The sequence below is a fragment of the Ornithorhynchus anatinus genome, chromosome 7 (genome assembly GCF_004115215.2).
Source record: "Ornithorhynchus anatinus isolate Pmale09 chromosome 7, mOrnAna1.pri.v4, whole genome shotgun sequence".
Lineage (NCBI taxonomy): Eukaryota > Metazoa > Chordata > Mammalia > Monotremata > Ornithorhynchidae > Ornithorhynchus > Ornithorhynchus anatinus.
This window is the reverse complement of record NC_041734.1, coordinates 37,423,963-37,429,394: the sequence shown is the minus strand read 5'-3', so window position 1 is coordinate 37,429,394 and position 5,432 is coordinate 37,423,963. Positions and strand designations below refer to the sequence as shown.

The window sequence follows — 5,432 nt, the reverse complement described above, 5'->3', positions numbered from 1 at the left end:
AATACCTGCTCATAATTTCTCTCTCTTAAGTGTCTCTGTGTATTTGCAAATCTTTGTTGAACCTCTCACCTCTTCTCCTAACAATAATAATAATAATAATAGTATTTGTTAAGCACTCACTATGTACCAGGCACTGTACTAAGTGCTGGGAGATACAATCAAATCGGGTTGGACACAGTCCCTGTCCCACTTAGGGCTCACAGTCTCAATCCTCATTCTACAGATAAGCTAAATGAGGCCCAGAGAAGTGAAGTGATTTGCTCAAGGTCACACAGGAGACAAGTGGCAAAGCCAGGATTAGAACCCATGTTTCGCTAAATAATCCCAGTGACCTCAACAACATATTCCAGGCTATCAATCCCTTCTCCACCTTGTGCTTAAATTGGAAGGCCGCAAACTGGACACTGACCTCTGCTACATTCCCACTCGGTTGTTTATTGTAACCATATTTGAGACTTTTTGAGCTGTAAATTTGAGCTAAGACTCTCATAAGAAATGGATTTTTGCCTCTTTGGCAACTCTGCTTTTTAGCTAGTCAGAACTGGCGGGGGGTTGAAAAATGAAACATGATTTCAAAAAATAAGCTGAAGTCTTACAAACCTCAAATTCCAGTTTGGATTGAGTTTAGGTGACGGTTTATATTAGTTCTGGCCTAATACCAACCATCCCTAATCCCCAACAGATTCTTGTTTTTTTCGACATTGAATTACTCATTTTGTTTGTGTTGTCCTTGTTTCTGAATCTTTTTATTTCTTTTTTCTGGGAGTTGGAGAAGAGCGAAGAGAGAAGGGTTAGGTAAACTTAAAATGAGCCACACTCTATTTTGTTTTTATGTGTTACCAATTTAGTTTCTATTTCTACATAGATTCTTGATCAGTTTAAATGAAAAATACATTCCAGGTTGTTGCTCAGAAATTTTAAGAAGAGAAAGTTTAGGGAATGGAACTGAAAGCCAGATATCTGAATTAGCTGGGACTGCTAGCAACACTGTTATTGGAAGGGAGGGTGGCTGCATGGCATTTCAGACAGGCACAGATCTAGTGGTCCAGATAATTGGTCTCTCCTGTATTCTTGCCTTGTCTTAGGCTGTCTCCCACACATAGCGACTCCCAGAATGCCCCACCTTCATCTGCAATCATTGTGGTAATGTATCCATAGAGTTTCTTGGTAAAAATATGGAAGTTGTTTACCACTGCCTTCTTCCAGGCAGTAAACTTGAGTCTCTGCCCTTGACTCTCTCCCATACTGCTGCTGCCCAGCACAGGTGAGTTTTGACTTATAGCAGATTGCTTTCCACTCTCTAGCCACTTCCCAAGCTAGGAATGGAATGGATACGCTTCTGCTTGACTTTCCCTCCCTTAGCCAAGACTGATAGAGTACTGGAAACTCTCCAGATGCTATCCTGAGAGGGTACTGTATTCTAATTAGTCATTATTTAGAGACCCAGGTTGAAGTGTGATGGTGCTCTTGATGTCTGTCAGTGGAATTCCAAGTCAATGGAAAAGTAGGTGCCTCTATCCATTTGGCTCACTGCTAAACTCATTAGCAGATGCCTAATGCATGGAAATTCAAACGAAATAAAGGTGCCAAAGTTAGGTCCTTTTCCTGCATCCTAAAATAAATCAGGTTTAGGAGAAATCGAATTAATTCTCCTTCTCCTGTTTACGGTCTTGTTTGCTTTTCATGGCTGTTCTTACCTCACCTCCCTTCTCTCTTCCTACATCCCAGCCCATACACTCTGCTCCTTTGGTGCTAACTTTCTCACTGTGCCTCGATCTTGCCTGTGCCGCTGTCGACCCCTGGCCAACGTACTATCTCTGGCCTGGAATGCCCTAGCTCCAGAAATCTGTCAAACAATCACTCTTCCACCTTTCAAATCCCTACTGAGGGCTCACCTACTCCAAGAGGCCTTCCCAGACTAAGCCTTCCTTTTCCTCAGCTCCCTTCCATTTTGCTTCACCTCGACTCACTCCCTTTTGCTCTTCTCCCCTTCTCGCCGCCCCACAGTCACTTATGTATATATGTATATATCTAAAATTCTTTTATTTATATTGATGCTTCTTACTTCTTTTGATGTGTATATATCTATAATTCTATTTATATCGATGCCTTGTTTTACTTGTTTTGTTGTCTGTCTTCCCCCTTCAAGACTGTAAGCCCAGTGTGGACAGGTATTGACTCTCTTTATTGCTGAACTGTACTTTCTAAGTGCTCAGTACGGTGCTCTGCCCATGGTAAGTGCTCAATAAATATGATTGAATGAATGAATGAATCTGGCTTCAGATGAATGAATCTTCTGTATGAAGATGCTTGTGTTCTCTTCACCACTCAGGGTCAAACCAACAGAGAAGGCCTGGAAGCATTCTCTTGGTGGCTTTCAGGGAAGGTGCTCTTTTCTGGGTGAGGACAGAACAGTTGTGGTGGCAGCCCCTTTAGTCCCATCTCTTACCTGATTCCCTATTACACCCCACTGAATATTACCAATCCTTAAATGGCGTGGGCTTCCAGAAGTCCTATCCCTCTCAAATCCCACCCCTTCACATCCCATTGAGTGTCTTATAGTTATGGAAATTTGCCCAGCCTTGTGGAGAGAAATAATCTATATGTAGAATGTTTATGAGAAGCAGCATTGCCTAGAGTGGATAAAGCACAAGCCTGGGAGTCAGGACTTTGGTTCTAATCCTGGCTCTGCCACCTGTCTGCTGTGTGACCTTGGGCAAGTCACTTCACTTATCTGTGCCTTAGTTGCCTCATCTAAAAAATGGAGATTAAGACTGTGAGCCCTGTATGGGACAGGGAGTGTGTCCTAACTGACTAACTTGCCTCTGCTCCAGGGCTTTAGTACAGTGCCTGGCACATTGTAAGCACTTAGCAAATAGCATCAGAGTAATAATAATAAAAAAGGAATGGGAACTAATAGTAAGCAGTGAGGATAGCTGGAGAGAATGGGAGTTGCCACTTGCCAATGAATTTATAATTTTGGTGTCAAATGTGTCTTCAAAATGATTTGCAAAGCTACCTAATATATGCCTGGAAACATCTCAGTGCCATTATGCGAAAGTATGGCAACTGTAGGCAAGTGGAATACTGTATTCTCACAATTCTCCAAGAATATCCTCAGATTCTTTTCAGTACCAGCAGTGTAAGATCAGTGTTACCTAATGATGTTATATCTTTATTTGGTGGTTCATAAACATGGCTCTAACCCCAGTATTTTTCAATGTCTGGGTTTTGTTTAGCTCATTAGCACAGTTAATACATTTCTGAAATACCAGCTCAAATATATAAACTCTATTAGTATGTAGTCAAACCTTTCTCTGACATTTTCTAAAGGACCAGAAAAGAAAACAGAAACAAATGGAAACACATTTTTAAGTGGAAACACTGCATTTGTGAATACAGTACTAGAATAGGTTTTCCAAATGGAAATGTTAAATGGAGGAAAAGTTGAGAGAACATTTTAACTGGTTTCCATGAACTTGCCAATTACAAGTAGCATTCTCTTGATTTGACTTTGAACTTTTTAAATAGAGAGAATTAAAGAAAAAAATGCATTAACTTAAAATTGCAACAAACTGGGTGGCCTTCCAGTTACACTGGACTTCAATCTACAATCCTCTGTGCTTCTCAGAAGTATGAAATTCTCACTAAAGCAAATGGAAGATGGAGGAGAAAGCTATTTGTGGTGTGCCTCATTCGAGATAGAAATCACAGTGCTTCTCAAATATGGCCACCGTGAATCCATTTAGCCAGGGAAGACTTCCACCTGTAATTACAGTTGCTGCTGGCTCCACTGCTTCTGCTGCCACCAGCACCTGGGGCATTTGATGTAAGGAGACTGATTTGCTCTAAGGCTAATGGTTGTGATTGCAAGCACAAGGTCTTTGGTCATGAAGCAGAGTAAGCTCCTCATTTAAGTAATGACTATTCTGGTATAGCTGCACTACCAAAGGAGAAGGAGGAAGGTGATGAAATGACCTAAATAAAGTGGAGGAAAGGAAAATAGAGAAGCAGCATGGCCTAGTGGATAGACCACGGGCCTGGGAGTCAGGAGGACCTAGGTTCTAATCCAGCTCTGACACGTGTCTGTTGTGTTATCTTGGGTAAGTCACTTCACTTCTCTATGCCTCAGTTACCTCATCTGTAAAATGGGGATTAAGACTGTGAGCCCCATATGGGACATAGACTGTGTCCAACCTAATTAATTTGTATCTTCCTCAAGGTTTAGTGCAGTGTCCAGCACAAAATAAGCACTTAACAAATACTATTAAAAAAAGAAAGAGAAAAAGAGAGAAACTTGAGGCTCAAGCCCTGGTGTGGAAAGGGCATGGTAAAGGGGAAATGAAGACAAGAGAGGATGGGAAGGAGAACTAGGAAGAGGAAGAGAAGGAGGTAAAACACTGTCATAAGATGGGAAAGCTAGAATGAGTTGGGCAAAGAATCATGGCTACATCAAAACTGTCCCTGAGTATCATCATTCCAAACTCTATTGTTCAGATTAGACAAACCACATTGCTTTGAAGTGTGGTTTTCTACTTGTATTTTTTCTATAATTTCTTCCTTCCTATTTTAATTTTATAGCTTCTGCCCCACTCCACCTTTTGTTTTCACCTCAAAATTAAAGTGAGAATGCAAATGGGGACTTTGAGATTAAGCAAACATCAGTTTGAGCCCTATGATGAAGGTCTAACTTCCTTAATGGGGTATGAGAGTAAGGACAGAGCCTCTCTGTATTCTTCTCAGGGAATCTAATCCAACCACAGTTTTGCATTGCTAAGCATCGCTTATTTGCCATATGACAGAATTTAGCCTTACAGGTACGTGTGCAATTTTTGATTAATTTTAAAGGAGTGTTGGGTGGTTCAAGTGAGAAGATAATTTGCCTTCAGCCACAAAGTCTTTATAGGAACAAAGAAAAATATCTCAGTCCTCTTTTACCCATGTTGGATTTTTTAAAAAACTAAATTCGTTTCTTCAGTAAGTGTGTCTTCAAATGAAATGTACCACAAAGACTGTGTCTCTGGGGAGTTTGGAGGCTTTTTTTAATTCTCAAAACATTTGAAATTGTGTTTAGAAATGAGTCTCATTTTGGGTTGCTTTTTTTTATGGTTTTGTTAAATGCTTACTATGTGTCAGTTCTAAGCACTGGAGTAGATACAAAGTAATCAGGTAGGACACAGTCCATGTCCCTCATGGGACTCACAATCTTAATCCCTATTTTACAGATGAGGGAACTGAGGCACAGAGAAGTGAAGTGACTTGTCCAAGGTCACAGAGCAGATAAATGGCAAATCAGGATTAGAACCCAGGTCATTCTGACTCTTGGGCCCCTGATTAATCCACTAGACCAAACTGCTTCTGCTGCTTTTTCAGCAGAAGGTATGATATTTGTAGAGTAGGAGAGCCATTCCATTCACCTTTGAGGCCAGGAA

The 5,432-nt window shown here is 40.9% G+C and overlaps 1 non-coding gene across 1 annotated transcript; it reads right to left on the bottom strand.

Annotated features, from left to right (window-relative positions):
• Positions 1 to 1,274: 1,274 nt before the first annotated feature.
• Positions 1,275 to 1,412, bottom strand: LOC114813385. The gene has a single exon (XR_003761106.1). It is a non-coding gene; the product is annotated as a small nucleolar RNA SNORA7 (small nucleolar RNA).
• Between the last annotated feature and the right edge of the window lie 4,020 nt (positions 1,413 to 5,432).